Source organism: Balaenoptera ricei, chromosome 6, assembly GCF_028023285.1.
Source record: "Balaenoptera ricei isolate mBalRic1 chromosome 6, mBalRic1.hap2, whole genome shotgun sequence".
In the NCBI taxonomy this organism is placed as follows: domain Eukaryota; kingdom Metazoa; phylum Chordata; class Mammalia; order Artiodactyla; family Balaenopteridae; genus Balaenoptera; species Balaenoptera ricei.
In genome coordinates this window covers 121,557,072-121,574,211 of record NC_082644.1, presented here as the reverse complement: position 1 = coordinate 121,574,211, position 17,140 = coordinate 121,557,072, and the positions used below count along the sequence as shown (strand labels likewise).

At 56.4% G+C, this 17,140-nt stretch overlaps 1 protein-coding gene across 5 annotated transcripts in view; it reads left to right on the top strand.

Moving 5' to 3' along the window:
* The window catches only part of NACC2 (NACC family member 2), a 74,463-nt gene that overhangs the window by 23,598 nt on the left and 33,725 nt on the right, over positions 1-17,140 (top strand). The window contains exon 1 of one of the 5 annotated variants that reach the window (XM_059926032.1): positions 12,659-12,717. The exons of 3 other annotated variants lie outside the window; for them this stretch is intronic. The gene's annotated coding sequence lies outside the window, so the exon portion shown is untranslated. Of the gene's footprint in view, positions 1-12,658; positions 12,718-15,644; positions 15,770-17,140 lie in introns of those variants that run through there. One more of the 5 variants, XM_059926033.1, reaches the window with a different exon arrangement.

Genomic DNA, 17,140 nt, shown 5'->3' with positions numbered 1-17,140 from the left:
AACCATCTGTGCTTAGAGATTTCTTTTTTGAGAATTTTGAAATTAAAAATTCAATTTTTAAAATAGTTATAAGACTATTTGAATGCTCTGTTCATTTTGGTAGTCCCCCGCCCCCGCCTTAGGAATTGGTTCATTTAATTTAGATTGTCAAGTTTATGTGTTAAAGTTGTCCCTATCATTGCCTTATTATTCTTTTGACATCTGCAGGGTCTGTAGTGATACCCCCAATACCTTTCTGATATTGGTAATTAATTTGTCTTTTCTCTCTTTTTTCTTTGTCAGTCTTGCTAGAGGCTTGTCAATTTTATTGATCTCAGAGAACCAGCTCTTCATTTCATTGATTTTCCCCTGTATTGATTTTCTGTTTTCAGTCTTACTGATTTCTGCTCTTACTATTTTTCTTCCTTCAGCTCATTTGGGTTTATTTTGTTCTTTTTCTGGGTTCTTGAGATGAGAGCTTAGGTTATTGATCTGAAACTTTTCCTTCTTTCTAGTACATGTACTTAGTGCTGTAAATTCTCCTCACAGCTCTTAAGTGGTGTCCCACAAGTTTTGATATATTGTATTTTCATTTTTTTTGAATCCGATTTCCTTGAGACTTCCTCTCTGACACATGGATGAGTTAGAGGAATGTTGCTTGTTTCCAAGTGTTTGGAGATTTCCCTGTTACTTTTCTGTTATTGATTTCCAGTTTGATCCCACTGTGGTTGGAGAACACATTCTGTATGATTTCAGTTCTTTTAAATTTCTTGAAGTTTGTTTCCTGGCCCAGGATCTTGGTGTAGGTTTCATAGGCACTTGAAAAGAATGTGTATTTTGCTATTTTGTGGTGGATGGTTCTGTAAATGTCAATTAGATCCTGTTAGTTGATGTTTAGCTCTCTGTATCTTTGTTGATTAACTTTCTAGTTCTTTCAGTTGTTCAAGAGAGGGTTTTGAAGTCCCCAATTCTCTTTTCTCTTTCTACTGGTTTGTGCTTCATATATTTTACTGTTCTGTTGTCTGGTACATACACAAGATTGCTATGTCTTCTTGGTGATTGACCCCTTGACCATTGTGAAATGTCCCTCTCTGTCTCTAATAATTTTCTTTGCTCTGAGATCTGCTTTATTTGATATTAATATAGAAACCCTTGTTTTCTTTTAAGTTTGCGTGATTTATCTTTTTCTATCCTTTTTTATATTTTAATTTTTCAAAGTTTTATTGAGTATAGTTGATTTAAATCAAGTTAGTTTCAGGTGTACAGCAAAGTGTATAGTTAGTTTCAGGTGTACAGCAAAGTGATCCAGCCATATATGTATGTATATATGTATTTTTTTAACTTGCCTTTATCATATTCGAAGTGAGTTTCTTGTTGACAGCATATAATTGAGTCTTTAAAAAAAAATCTATTCTGCCAATCTCTGTCTTTTAATTGGTCCATTTAGGCCATTTACATTTAATGGAATTATTGATATGTAAGGGCTTAAATCTGCCATTTTATTTTTTGATTCTGTTTTTTCTTCTTGACTGTTTGTTTCTCTGTTTTTTTCCCCTTGCCTTCCTGTGGGTCACTTGAACATTTTAAAAAATTTTATTTTGATGTATCTGTGTTTTTTGTTTTTTCTTTTAAGAAGGGTACAAGTCCTCCTTTTAAAAAAAAATTTATTTATTTTATTTATTTTTGTCTGCATTGGGTCTTCATTGCAGCACGTGGGCTTCCTCTAGTTGCGGCGAGCAGGGGCTGCTCTTCGTTGTGGTGCGCAGGCTTCTCATTGCTCTGGCTTCTCTTGCTGCGGAGCATGGGCTCTAGACATGCAGGCTTCAGTAGTTGTGGCTTGTGGGCTGTAGAGCGCAGGCTCAGTAGTTGTGGCACACAGGTTTAGTTCCTCTGCGGCATGTGGGATCTTCCCGGACCAGGGCTCGAACCTGTGTCCCCTGCATTGGCAGGCAGATTCTTAACCACTGCGCCACCAGGGAAGCCCTGTGTCTGTGTCTTTTATTTTGTTATTATTATTTTTAAACATCTTTATTGGAGTATAATTGCTTTACAATAGTGTGTTAGTTTCTGCTTTATATCAAAGTGAGTCAGCTATACATATACATATATTCTCATATCTCCTCTCTCTTGCGTCTCCTTCCCACCCTCCCTATCCCACCCCTCTAGGTGGTCATAAAGCACGAGTGTGTTTTTTAAAAGTAACAGCTCTATTGAGATATAATTCTATACCATATAATTTACCCATACAGTGTACAAGTCAGTAGTTTTTAGTCTATTCAGAGTTGTGTAACCATCACCGCAATCAGTTTTAGAACATTTTCATCACTCTGAAAGAAACCCCCTGTCTTTCGTCAGTCACTCTCATTTCCTCCATCCCTCCCTAACTTCACTATTCCTAGTTTTAGGCAATCACTGGTCTACTTTATGTCTCTATAAACTGTTCTGGACATTTCATATAAATCAAATCATACAACATGTAACCTTTTGTGTCTAGCTTTTTTCAGTTAGCATCATATTTTTGAGGTTCACCCATGTTGTAGCATGACAGTACTTCATTCTTTTTCAGGGCTAAACAATATTTCATTGTATGGATAGACCACATTTTGTTTATCCATTCTTCCACTGATGGACATTTGGGTTGTTTCCACTTTTTGGCTATTATGAGTAATGGTGCTATGAGCATTCAGACACAAGTTTTTGTGTGAGTATACGTATTCACTTCTCCTGGGTAGATACCTAGGAGTGGAATTGCTGGGTCATGTAGTAACTCTGTATTTAACCGTTTGAAGAGCTGGCAGACTGTTTTCCAAAAACGGCTACACCATTTTACAATCCCACCAGATCTTCACCTGCATTTTTAATGTGATTTTTATTATAGCCATTCTAGTGAGTGTGAAATGCTATTTCATTGTGGTTTTAATTTGCATTTCCCTAATGGTTAACGATGTTCAGTATCTTTTCATATGCATATTGGACGTTTATGTATTTTCTTTGGAGAAATGTCTCTTTACATGCTTTACCCATTTTAAAATTGGGTTATTTGTCTTACTGTTGAGTTGTCAGAGTTTTTTTTATATATTCTACATACAAGTCTCTGGTCAGAAATATGATTTACAGATATTCCTTCCCATTTTTTGTTTTTTCACTTTCTTTGTGGTATTCTTTGAACCACAAAAGTGTTTAATTTTTGTGAATTCTAATTTATCTTTTTTTTTTTTTTTTCTTGTGCTTTTGGTGTTTAAGAATCTACTGCCTAGTCTAAGGTCACAAAGATTTAGTGTTTTACAGTTTTAGCTCTTAACATTAAGGTCTTTGATTCACTTTAAGTTCTGTGTATGGTGTGAGGTAAGGGTCCAACTTCATTCTTTAACATGTGAATATCCAGTTGTCCCAGCACCATATGTTGAAACACAGTTTTTCCCCCACTGGATGGTCTTGGCACCCTTGTTGGCCATAGACACATGGATTTATTTCTAGACTCTCAATTCTGTTTCATTGATCTATATGTCTATCCTCATACCAATACCACACTCTCTTGATTACTGTAGCTTTGTAGTAAGTTTTGAAATTGGGAGGTACTAGTGTTCTTTGTTCTTCCTTTTCAGTATTGTTTTGGCTATTCTGGGTCCCTTGCATTTCCATATGAATTTTAGAACTGGCTTGTCAATTTCTACAAAGATGTCAGCTGGGATTTTGATTAGGTTTGCATTTGCTCTGTAGATCAATTTGGGGAGTAGTCCCATCTTAGCAATATTAGATCTAATCCATGAACATGGATACCTTTCTATTTATTGAGATCTTTAGTTTCTTTCAACAAAGTTTTATAGTTTTCAAAGTATAAGTTTTACACTACTTTTGTTAAATTTTTTCTTAGGTATTGTGTGCTTTTTGTTGTCATTATAAATGGAATTTCTTACTGAATTTCATTTTCAGATTGTTCATCGTAAGTGTATAGAAATACATTTGATTTTTGACTATTGATCTTATATCCTGCAACCTTGCTGAACTTGTTTCTTAGTTTTAATAGTCTTTTGGTTGATTCCTTAGAACTTTCTTTGTACAAGATCATGTCATCTGTGAATAGAGATAGTTTTTCTTTTCCAACTATATGTCTTTTATTTTATTGTCTTGCCTAATTTCCCTCACTCAAATGTAGAACTTGTACAATGTTGACCTCCTTGCCTTGTCCTTGAGGTTAGTGGGACAGCATCCAGTCTTTCACCATGGGCTATGATGTTACTTGTGGGTTTTCCACACATGTCCTTTATCAGATTGAGGAAGTTCCCCCCATTCCTAGCTGGTTGAGTATTTTTTAGGTGCTGAGTGTTTTTATGTGTTATTTATGTGCTGTGCGTTTTTAGATGACAGATGTTAGAATCATCTGACAGGTTTTTTTTGTCTTGTTTTGTTTGTATTGTTGTTGTTTTGTGTTGTTTATCTGACAGAGGTTTTCAAGCAACACTGCAGTATTCCAGTATTACATAGTCACAATTAATTTTGATATCAGCTTGTCAGAATTCTTCAATATAGTTGACTTTATAATTTTATAGTTTCCATGATCTTGAGCATCATGTAAAAGAGATGCCAGCTTCTCTGGTTGAAACAGTATATGGAGTTTAGGAAATTCAGATTAACTCCTTTCCTCATGAGAAAACACATCTAGATCTTGAAAATAAAGTATGCGCTGGATTTACAAATCAGGGAAAAGACATTGTGTTGTCTTTTTAACCCATTATCAAAGCAGTCTGATTTGCCCAGGATTCCCCTTGACTGCAGGAATTTGGGGTATTACATGGAAGTGCTTTTTGGTCTAGTGGTTTCTCTGAAAAGGGTCCCCTCCCCTTTACATGCTAGCCCATTTAAAATATTAGAAGTTACGTTTATGTTCTGGGAATTCGGAAAATATTAGCTTATAAAACTGCTCGTCTATTAGCCCGCGAGGACACAGCTCTTAAGAGTCTGTAATTCATGGATACCCTTCAGAGGGAGGAAAAAATTCCACCCTCAGTGTGAAGGTAGGGCTTCCTTCGAGTCTAGACACAGGGAACCCTCCGCTTCAGCCATGGGTCAGAAATAAACATGGAAAATGTCTCTTCTTCATGTCTCCGAGAGATGTTTTCCTTTGCAGGGGACATGAGCTATTTCTTTGATTGACAAATAGACAAATAGATGACCGGTAGGGACAGACAGGACCCCATCATCCTCCCTACAGAGTCTCCCCATGGTCAGAGCCAGCCCCCCCTCGCTGCCGCCCCCTTGGGGTGCTCTGGACAGCGTGGCTGAGACCAGCCTAGAGGTCCCAGTAACTGCTCATCCCTGGTCCTCACCGCAGAAGAGGGGCGTGGCCCGAACCACACGTTAGGATACAGGTGGACTGACAGACTTTGCCACCAGCCAGCTCGGACCGCTCCTGCAGGCGAGTCCACCTGCGTACCTGTCAGGTGTAGTTGTTTAAAGGTTGTAAACAGGACCCTCGTACAGATATAGAGAGAGTGCATGTCAGGGCTGTGTCTACGTCGACGTGAAGGAGCCGGCAGGGTGGGTCCCCCGGGGAGGGGGAGGGATGTCCTGGACCTGCCGGGCCTGACCCTAAACTGGCTAATGTCCTGCAGGGCAGAATCCGTAGAGATATCTACGGGTTCTGTGTATGGTGTGAGGTAAGGGTCCAACTTCATTCTTTAACATGTGAATATCCAGTTGTCCCAGCACCATATGTTGAAACACAGTTTCATCATACTTTGATATCTCTCTCTACCTGGAGAGATATCTTTGCATCTTTCCTGGACAAAAAACTGAATGAGTGTGCACGTCACCGGACGGAGCCTGGGCAGAGCACGAGCAGGAGGGTGGTCCTTGTCCTCGGATCATCCCCTGGGCAGCCCCTGTGATGGTGAAGGGTCGAGCAGTCGATAGTTTGCTTAATTTTCAAGTTTTTAATAATCTGTGACCCGTCGCCCACCCACCTGGAACTGATGTTCGCCTGTCCCGTGAGCTTGCCCCCCACCCGGCTGCCTGCCCATCATGGGGCAGGTAGAGCCTCTCCATCCGGCCTTTCCTGACCTGGTGGCGTCGGGGCCAGGGGCCGGGGTGGTCTTGCTGGAGCGGGTGCTGCAGGGGCTCTGCCCGTCTCTCTGCCCCCAGCCTCTCCTGCAGGCTGGGCTCCCAGGTGGCGCCTCCACGGCCAGGTCCCCGTGAGGACCAGCCTCGTGCTCTGTAGAGCGGGGGGAAGCATCTGAGTGAGGCGCGTTCCCAGTACCCAGCGGTGTCGGTCGCAGGGCCCTCACTGTGGTCCCAGTGGCTGGGGGGACCTGTGACCCACTTCAGTGTGCCTGGCGTATCGGGAGCACCTCCCACCCCACCAGGCAGCAGGAGACCACCCAGCGTCTGGCGGGATATGAGTGTGTGGCTGCGGCTTCCCGCACCTCCAGGGCGGTCAGGGGAGCAGGCCTGGGGCGGAGCTGACCCACCTGGCATTGCTTCCTCTTCCCGAGCCCCCCAGGGGAGGGTCTGTTCCATCCTAGAATGTGGTGGGACCGGTGGGCCTTGTCCCAACCCAGTGACAGCTCAGGATGAACCGTGTGACCTCTGGCCAAGGGATCAGGGACATCTCTCTCTCTCTCTCTCTCTCTCTTTCTCTCACACACACACAGATGCACACACGCACCTCCCCATCCCGGGCTCCCCTTCCACCTGTGCACACCCCCCCGACACCCACAGCCTCTCAGGGCGCCCGGTGTGTCTGGGGCTGGCGGGCTTCAGGATGTAGAGGGGGAGGTTCTGGTGAAGGCGGCTGGATAGCGGATACCTGCATACCTGGCAGGCGGAAAGAGCAGGGGAGGGCGGGGGAGGACACGCCCGGGGCTCCTGAGGGTCTGCAGGGGCTTGGTGCCCACCCAGACGCGTCTTTGATGCTTTTTACCCAGGAGCGATCTGGCTGTTTGTCCTCTGTCCTGATCACATCTTTGAGGCCTTGGCGAGCCTGTGAGCCTACAGGACGGCCCTCGACCTTGGAGGCCAGGAGGCCTGGGCCTGACCCTGGTGGACCACACGTGAGGCCTTTCAACCTCTTACCTCAGCCAACCAGCTTGTCCTGGGGGGACTGGCCCTTCCCGGGGTGCCCACGGAGCCCCCCACCCCCCCCCCCCCCGTTCCCGGGCAAACCCAGTTGGCTGGTCCCCTCCCTGGGCCTCGGTTTCTGGAGATCTGGGTCTCCATGGCCCCCACCTCCTGGCTTGTCTTGGGAACCACATGAAACTCGGGGGGAGGCAGGGAAACGACAGAGCTGTGGCCGTGGCCAGGTGCTGGGAGAGAGGCCCCCGGTCCCCACCTGGCGCCCCCCAGCCTGCCCCGCAGAGGAGCCGCCTCCACGGGAGGGGGAGAGGGGGATCCTGCCCCCAGCCTGGACCCACCTCTAGCAAAGAGCACGCCACCCAACGTGCTGTCAGTAGCTGCCGGTGATCGGCATTCCCCGGCTGTAAAGTCAGGTGTTTGTATTTATGGTCTTTATTTTTCATATCGGTAACTGCCTTTTATGGCCCTGCTGTCGGCCTCAGCCTGGGCGTTGGACTTCCCTCCTCACCCAGGATGCGTCCGCGTCGCAGGGGTGCTTCGGGGAGATCTGGTTTTGTGGTTGAGATTCTCACGCTGGAGCACGAGAACAATTATGTGTAGCTTTTATTTGGCCCCCAGGATTCTTACTGCATTATCCGTATTTCCTTTAATTTGTGGGATTTCTAGTAAATGGGCTTAAAAATAGGTCTGGGCGTGATGCCAGGCAGATGCGGGCAGCAGGCATCTCTGCGTCTCTCTGTAAAGGCAGAGTGGGGCAACCCCCGTGTCACTCGGGCCTGTGTCTCCTGCGGGTCCCTCTGGGGGCCCCGCCTCTGCACCCCAGGACAGGCAGAGGTGCACCAGCCCAGGGGCCCCGACTCCAGGCTGCGTTTGGGGGGGCCGGGGCCAGGGCTGGGCAGGGTGTGTGCCGAGCGCTGGTGCTCGGGGCTGCCCGGGAACGTGGGGGCCGGGGGTGCTGGGGTCTGTTTGAAGGAAGGGAGACAGACGTGTGCTCTGACGCGGGTCACCTGTTGTTGGCTCTGCACCTCCTGGGCAGCAGCTGTGCCCCCAGGTGCCCTCAGTGCCCCAGCTGCACCTCAGCCCCCAGGGACCCTGAGACCTGGTGTCAGTGCCGCCCACCAGGGCCCCGGATGCCCCTCTGGCGCCCACCCGTGGGGACTGGTGCTGTGTTGGGCTCTGCGTTGCCCGGAGCCTTCAGTTCTGTAGCCCCTACGCTGTGTCTCCCCGCAGACAGGGGGACTGGGCCCCGAGGGCAGAGCCGAGGCCCACGTGGGCCTCTCCTGCGCGTGCAGGGCTGGAGCCCCCTCGGGGGTCAGGGGGCCCACTGTCACGTCCAGTCCTGTCCCCACGCCCTTCAGTGGCTTGGTGCTCTGGCTGTGCCTCCTGCCTGCCAAATTCCATCCCCAGAGTGGGGCACTGCCTGGGGTTGGGGGGCACATCTGCTCTGATTCTCCTCTGCTGTGGACTCAGATCCCTCTGGAGAGCTGATTAAATGTGGATGCAGGGAGCCCAGGAACTGGGCCCCTGGGTGGGGGGGGGTGGCTGGGTGTCCCCCAGTGGGGAGGGTAAGGAGGCGTGGTGGTGGGAGCCCCTCGGGAGAAGGTGGGACAGGCTGGCCGGCCCCAGGGGAGGAGCGGCGGGGTCCCTGAGGTGCCGCGGGCGTATCCCCTGCCCCACGCTTGTCTCTTTCTTTAGGGCCGCCGGGGGTGAGGCTGGCTAGGGAGTGGCCTGGGGCACTGCCGCCCAGCGCCAGGCCGGGGTGGGCGGGGGCCTGGGCCAGCGCCCGCCAGCAGCCACCTTGGCGGGAGCGTGGAGGTGGGAGCTGGTGCGCCGTGACCCCGTCTCAGCCTGTTTGCCCCCCCCTCACCCCAGCAGCTGATTTAGTATTTCTGTGTCGGTCTGATTTACATTAGATTTTTAAGCATAATTAGAAATGCAGGGGAGCTTTGTGTCTTACCTCGACTATTTATGGCATGATATGCAGATGAGGAGAGCTATGAATATTAAAGATGGGAGTGCGTGCAGAGGCGCTGTCGTTAATGAGTTGGGTGACCGGCCCGGGCCTGGCACGCGCCCCCTCCACCTGCCGCCCGGGACCCCCGTCAGCCCTCGGAGGGGACAGCAAGGTGCTGTAAGGCCGAGGGGGGCGAGTCTGGCCCCAGGGGCCCAGCTGCCCAGCCCGGGCAGCCCCTGCTCTCAGTGCCGGCCCCCGAGTGCCCCCAGCCTGGGTGCGGGGTCGGGGGGAGACCCAGCTTCAGCCTACGAGGGAGGAGTAGGGTGCTGTCTGCAGGCGCATATCTGGCTTTTTAAGTTACTAAATGATTCCCGAGGGGCACACTCTTCAAGCTTATGGTATTGAAGTTACAAATACGGGTGAGAGAGATTGTCGGCTCTGTTCAAAACACTGCTTAATTCGTCTCAAGCCTTCTGGAACCATTTGATGGCTAGTCCATGGACTTGGTGGGTGCAGGCTGGGCGGGTGGGCTCATGGGGGCCACTGCCCTCCCTCTGGGCCGGCCGCTGCTGTTTCTTTAGGTTCACGCCCTGTTTGTGTGGCTCCCGACCCCCTCTCCGCACGAAATATCTGAGCGGAGGGTCAGAGGCTGGCGTGTTGGTGGCAGGCAGTCAAGCCTGGTAGGCGGTGGCATGTCGGAAGGAGCCCCAGCTGCATTGTCCCCCCGCACATGGGATGAGCTGGGCCACCCAGACCCCTAGGCTGGACCCTCTTCAGAGCCCACCGCATGGGCCACGTGCTGTGTGACGCAGGGCCCGCTGTCCCATCTGGGAGGGCGTCCACCCAGCCCCCGCCCAGCCCCCGTGGTCCTGCAGCCGGTGGGGCTGATAGGGCCTGGCTGTGGGTGCCGCACCCAGTGCCCTGGGCCCTCGGGGGGCTGGGGGTGCTGTCTGGAGGGCCGGCAGGGAACTTAGGTGTGTGCTCCGTCTCTCTGAGGACCAGCCCTGCATCTGTGGCTCTCTCCTTGGGGCGGCAGGAGACGGACTGATAAGCACAGTTTTGAATTTGCAGATTCTGGTAGGCTGCCCTTCTCTGGTTGAAAAAAAAAAGCTTCTAGGCAAACATTTGTTAGTGCAGTTAAAACCGGCTTTTGTGCCTGATGCCGGTCCAGGCTGTGGTCTGGGTAGAGGCTGCCCAGGTGCCTGGCTGAACACAGGAGGCCTGTTGCCTCTGCCTGTCAGGCTGGGGCTCAGCGAGCTGCGAGGGGCGGGGTGTACTGGAGGTGTGGCCGCAGCCCGGGGCCCGAGTGGCCCTGAGGTTTCGAAGGCCTGTGCGCCCCCTGCCCTGGGCACAGGGGACTCCAGGACAGCCAGGCGCAGAGGCCGAGGTGGAGTTCTCATCTCTGCAGCAGAGGCCTGGAGGCCCGGGGCAAGTCCAGGCCTCAGCGTCCCTCTGTCCAGCAGGGTCAGTCCCCACCCTCTTGATGACCTCGGTTGCCCGGGATCGTGGGTGTTGAAAGCAGGCAGCTGGGCAGGGTGGTGACTGGCCGGGAAGCTCACCCTCTGGGTACCTCAGCCTCCTCGTCTGTACCCACCTGGAGGGGGTGGGGCTGGGAGGCGAGCACACAAGTCGGGACCGTGGGGAGGGGCTCCGAGCAGCTGAGACCCTACCCTGGAGCCCTGGTTCCCTGCCCGGGGCCTTCCATTAGCAGCCTGGCCCCCTGACAGCCCAGCCCTGCTTTGTGGTGTATTAAAAGTTTCATGCAAACCTGAGGCTCAAGCAGGCCGGTGCCTCGCCCGGCTTTCAGGGGGCCTGGCACGCCCGAGCCGGGCAGCCTTGCTTCAAACAGCCGCCCGGACCTCCGAAGGGTCAGCCCCCAGGCCTCTTGCCCCTTGCCCCTCGGGGGAGCAGAGCTCACAGCCGAGCCAGAGCATCCACGGGGGGCTGCAGGTGGGGGTGCCAGAGAGCCTGGTAACGAGCCTGCGCCGCGATCGGAAAGCAAGGCCGTGGCTCTGATGGCTGCTGTCCGGAGTGACACCCCGCCCCGCCCACGCTCTCCTGAGAGCCTCCGCGGGGCCGCCTGGGCGGTATTCCTGACGCCCCGACGCGCCCACGTGTGTTCATGCCGACTCGGTAACCTGCCCACCTCCCTGCAGGACACGGCCCTGGGGGATGTGGCCGCTGGGGCCTGGCCCCAACTCCGGAGTGCCCTGCCTTTTAGGAGGTGGCCTTGCTGCCCGGCCGGCTTCTCCCGAGGTCCTGAGATGGCAGGGCTTGGCGGCCGGGCAGCGGGGCTGCCACGGGGATGGGCCCCCGGCTGGGGGCTAGGTGCTGGGGGTGAGAGGGTCTCCTTTTTCTGCTGCCAGAATGTTCCCTGGCACACCTGCCCCCTTCTTCCCCTGCGGTGGCTGTGTTTAATGGCTGTGCGTTTGCCGAGGTCCAGGCCGCTTATTAGATTGGTAAAATTAAATCCTGCAAAATAATTTAATTTAATTTAATTTGTCTCGCCTCCCTTTCCCTCGCTGGTGGTGCTCCTGCAGAAATTAGACGCTGCGTTCCCGCGCGGCGCCGTGCCCCTGCCGTAGCAGGCCCTTTAGGATCTGGGGTGGCGGGGGGAGGCTGGGCTCTGACGCCCCCTGGTCCCCTGTGCGCGCGCGTGTCTGCCCCTCTTGGGGCTCGTAGCCCCACATCCTTCTCTCGGCCACCTGTGGGTGTGCGGCCCGCCGGGGGCTGGGAGGCATTCTGGTGGACAACCCATAATCCCAGCTGTCCCCAAGGGAGGGTCCACAGAGAAGAGACCCCCCCCCCCCTCCACTTGTTCCTGGGGAGGTCTTAGAGTCTGTGTGGAACGGGCCTCCCCTGAGGCTGGCACAGATGCAGGGGCTGGACTTTGGCTTTGTTATGTCCCACAGCGGGTTCCATTCTGAAGGGCGTTATGAGGGGGAGGGTTCCGTGGTGCAGTGGCTTTGAGGATGGCCAGGATGAACAAAGATAGGATCTCGGATGTTCCTCCCGGCTCTCCAGGACTTTCTGTGAGTGGACGGCACAGGAGTCTTGCTGTGGCGGGAAACAGAAGAGGTGGTGCTGCTTGGGTAGCAGGGGGTGGGGAAACAGAGGCACAGAAGGGGAAGGAGGTCGTGTAGGGCTGGGCAGGGGAGGCCAGCTCAGGCCCCTGGCCCCTCTCCTCTCCGGCCACTGCCCACGGATCGGCCCTCGGCACGTCCTGCTTTCACAGCCCTGGGTGTGTAAGCCAAGCCTTTATTTTATTCTTTTCTCCTAAAGTTCAGCTTTGTTCTCGCTCCGGCCGAGGCTTCTAAGAAAGCAACCTGAAACCGGCTCGTGCCGGGCTGTCCTGGGCTGGCTGTGGGGTGGTGGCCTCAACCCACACAGGTGGCTTGAGGACACGGCAACAACAGGGCTGGTTGTCCCCATCCCCGGGGCCAGACGGCCCCGTCACCTTCCAGGGGGAGGATGGTCCCCTCTCTGGGTGAACGGTCTGGCCACAGCCCCGGGGGGCAGGCCCGTGAAGCGCGGACGGGGCCTAGGCGGGCGCCGGTCTCTAGCCGTGTGCCAGTCTCTAGCCGAGCGCTTTCCTAATAACATCGTCTGCCTCGACCCTGTGGTCACCATCGGAGGGTGAACGTGACCCTCCTCCCAGGCGGGCATCCCAGACGTGGAGTCCTCTGCTGGAGGCCATAGGACCTGCATTTGAGGTGGCTGGCGCCGGGCCTGGCGTGGGGGGTGGTACCCAGCGGAACCCAGGAGCCGCTCTTGGAAGGGTCGGCTCCGCAGACCTCGCTGTGCCCTGCTCTCAGTTCAGAACCTGGCTGCTCCCTGCCCAGCCCTGGGCAGTTGGGACCCTCTGGGGCCCAGTGCACTCTGCGCCTTTGCCGCTTCCGCCCACCCCAGCCAGGCTTGGTCACCCCCTCCCCTCTCACGGCCCGAGAGCCCCCATCTGGCTCAGGAGGCCCCACCTCACTCTCTGGGAGGCTCCCGGTGGTGGGTGAAGGGGCCCTCCCCACTGTGCTGTGTGTCCCTGGGCCGCACAGCTCCTCTCTTGCGGCCCTCCCTGGCTGTGCCCAGCATTGGGTGAAACGGCCATCAGGCATCGGACAGACTTTCCCAGCCTCGGCAAGCTCCCGTGTGGCACCTGGGGGACTTCCCTGCAGAGCTGGCAATGAAGCAGGGGCCTGACGGTGGCAGCTCTTCTCCACCCAGGGAGGGCCTGGGTGTAGCACAGCGGAAGGGAGAGCTCGTGTAGGGCAGTGGAAGGCTGGGTGTCCTGCACCCAGGCCAGGGTTGGCCCCTGCCCTTCCCTACCCATCACGGGTCCCACTGTCCTTGGGCCTCTGAGTGTCCCTCTGTTTCTCCACGTTGGCTCCATGTGTGTGCAGTGTGCCCCCCTTTGTGGCTGGGCAGGGACACGAGGCTGTTCCTGCACCCCCCCCACCCCCCAAGGCCCCAGTCGCTCATCTTGGGGCTAGTGGGCTTCTCCGGGGCCCCAGGAAAGGGGGACCACCAGGATGGCACAGCCCAGTCTGGGGGGCCTGGCAAGGCTACCCAGTGGGGGTGAGGGGAGGTGTGCAGACCCGGGCGTCCATGTGGACCCGAGAGTGCAGTGCGTTAAGGGCCCTCGGTCCGTCACCTGGTGGCCGAGGCCAAGCCAGGACGTGAAACCTGGCTGGTGCTGAGATGGTGGCCGCCCCACGTGGGCCTCGAGCAGGAGGAGGCCCAGCCAAGCCCCGCTCTCTCTCCCCGCACAGACCCCGGGTCCCCAGAGCACCGCGCGGGGACCATTTCTGTTAACGCTGCACGTGCGGGCCTGTACTGCCATCACCCCTCGAGTTGTCAGCAGCCCCATGCGGGAGGCACCAAGCCACCTCTGCTGGCCGCTGCTCGCTGGGCGGCTTCCCTACACCTGGACTTCTTCCCTCTCTCCATTCAGCAGCTTTTTATCTGGTCTCGGAAGCTGAGCCCACGGTGTGTGAATGGGGAGGCGCCAGATGGCTCTTTCTTTCTCTCCGGATGCCTCGGAAGGGACGGTGGGAGGGGTGCTGCCTGTCGCCCCCCCCCCCCCCCCCGCCTTGCCCCAACATCACCTGATAGTGGCGATGCTGGGCGCTGCAGGAGACAGACCTCCCCTGGCCCTCTCCACTCTCAGCCCTGGCCCTCTCCACTCTCAGCCCTGCCCCTCTCCACTCTCAACCCTGCCCCTCTCCACTCTCCTCAACCCTGCCCCTCTCCACTCTCCTCAACCCTGCCCCTCTCCACTCTCAGCCCTGCCCCTCTCCACTCTCCTCAACCCTGCCCCTCTCCACTCTCCTCAACCCTGCCCCTCTCCACTCTCCTCAACCCTGCCCCTCTCCACTCTCAGCCCTGCCCCTCTCCACTCTCCTCAACCCTGCCCCTTCTTGCAGGCTGCCACAGTTGGTGGCAAGCAGGGAAACTGAGGCTGGGCAGGCCAGTGGTTTGCCCCAGGGCCCACACGGTCCAGCAGGTGGGGGCTTGAGCCTGGAACAAGGTGCCATCCTCTGCAGCAAAACAGGCAGTGCACACAGCACGGCCGCCCCTGCCCAGGAGAGGCTCAGTAGACGGCGGACACTGTGGGCCCCGCACCGCTGGCCCGGCCACGCGGGTAACCTGGGGGCAGTGCCTTTGCTGCCACCTCTCCGGGGCAGGTCCATCAGGGACTAGGGCAGGTCCTTCGGGGGCTCCTGGCTGATGGCCACCACGGGCTTGGCCCCCGGTTGTAATCACAAAGTTGTACTCCTTTAAGAGAGCTGCCCCGGCTGGGGAGTTGGGGGACAGGGTGAATACCTGGGGTTTTGGGGCCAGACTAGCTGGGCCTGCTGCTGTGGGACCCCAAGAACGGGGGAAGGCGGGCACTGGGGCCTGCAGGGCGCTGGGGGAAGGGGGGCTGGGTCTCTTCCTCCCTGGCCCCTTGCTCTCACCTCTTTCTGCCTCATTTTCTCATCTCCCTTCTTTTCCTCCCCTGCTCACCCAGGTTCTGCCCTGTCTGCCCCGACCCCCTGGCCTCCCTGCCCCCCTCGCCGGCCCCCACCCGACACCCCGCCGCCTGCCCTGCAGGAGTTAGGCTGCTCTGCCAGCCCTGCAGACTGTTTGGCATAGTTTAAATGCTTTGACACTCGGGCTGTACTGGATGGCAGGGTGGCAGTTTACTGGGTAATTCATATGCAAAACTGCACTATAAATTTCCAGGCTGTCTCAGTTGCCGTGGCACCACGAAGCGTCTCTCCACGTACAGTACAGTATTTCTGCCATCTTTGTTTGCATTGCAGTGAGTCATCAAAAGTCTGTCTTGTACCAACACCCGGAGCCCTGCATTCCTCTGGCACCAACACTCCACTGTTTTTAAAGCCGGGGCTGGGAGCTGGCATTTACTTCGGCTCCCAAATCAAAGGCGGCTATTCATTCCCGAGAGCTGCCTGAATGTCCGTCTGCATCCGGCCTCTTCATTTAGATGCTGTGCGCTGCCCCGGAGAGCCGGGCTGGGTGCAGCTGAGCCGAGGCCCAGCCCAGCCGAGACTCTCTGTCCCCCTCCTCCCCCCATCCTCCTCCTCCCCCTCCTCCTCCTCCTCCTCCCCCTCCCCCCGCAGCTCCTCTCGCCCTCCCCACCCCAAGGGCTCCCGCTCCGTTTGCTGCATTCCCGGAGCAGCTGGCGGCTGCGGGCGGCCGGCGTGCGGGCGAGCCTGCCCCTGCCAGGCTGAGCGGGCAGTGCCGGGGCCACGGCGGCAGCGGCCAAAGGTAGGTCTCCCCTGCCGCCGGTGCCACCCGCCAGGCCGGCAACTTCTCCGCAGCGGGGGCACTGCGGGCCCTCCCCCCGAGCGGCCGCCCACCTGCTCAACTCCTGTCGGCGGCCGGGCCGGCGCTCCGCCCTCCTTCCGCCGGCCGCCCGGCGCCTCTGTGGCCGCCCGCACTTTCCTCCCGCGGGACCGAGCGGCCCTTTGTACGGGCGCCGACTGCGCAGAGTTGGGCCGGCGCCTTCTCCGGCCCGTCCGTCCCGGCCCCGCTTCTCCGAGTCGGACACCAGATCCACAGCCCGGGAGCCCCATCCCCAGACCCTGCGGGCTGGCGGCATCCGACAACAGCCAATCCCTTGCTCGGCTCTCCCCTGTCTCCCCACGACCTCTTTAGTCACCTGGGCTGGGAGCGAGCCAGCAGGGATCGGCTGGCGTCGGGAGCTGGGGGGCCGGGAGGGCGCGCAGGTGGGGCTGCGACAGGCTCCCAACTCCTGGGCTGGCAGCCGGGTCCCCGAGGCAGCTCGGGCTGGGGGAGCCGGGCGCGGCTCGGAGCCCCTCTGGCCCGAGGTCTCCTTTGCCTGGAGGGCAAGCAGAGGTGGTGGAGAGGCTGAGTTCTCCCAGCTTCCGCTCACTTCCCTGGGCAACCGCTCCTGCCCGCCTCTCCCGAGGGCCGAAGGGGCGGCTTCTCAGCCGGCGGGGCAGAATGCCCCCCCTGGCGGGCCCTCCGCACGGCTGCTCTAGGGAAAAGGGGAAAAGCAAACCGAAACCAAAGCCTCCGAGAAACCGCCCCCCACGAGACCCCCGCCACACACACCGCGGTGCCCTGCCCCTCGCTCTGGGTTCGGGCCCCTCCCAGGGGACAGGCGGCAAGGGGCTCCTTTGCTGCTAACTTTTTCCTGGGAGAAGAGTTGTGCGGACGCGGGCCTGCCGCCTTCGCCCCTCCAGTGCTGTGGGTGGACCGCCCGTCCCGTCCTCCCGTCCTCCCGTCCTCCCGTCCTCCCGTCTGTCCGCCGCCTGCAGGCCTGTTCTCGTCTTCTGCCAGGACAGGGTGTCTCCTGGACCCGAGGGCTTACGCACTCTGCTGGGTGGCCTCTGGGAGCATCCCAGGGTGGCGTGGGGGCCAGCCACCCCCACCCCGGCTATGGAAACCCAGCTGGGGCTTCTAGCATCCTGGGTGGCACTGACGGCCCTGCCAGGGTCCCACCGTCGGCCGGGTCTGCGGCGAGACCTTGTCTGGCTCGTTGCGGCTGGAGGGTCTGGGGGTGCCCTGGAGGGGGGCCCGGACACTGGGGCAGAGCGGGGTGGTGCGGGGCTTGGCCCTGCCGGTGGGCCGCCGGACGTCCAGGAGCCTGACCCTGACCGCGGCGCCCTGCGC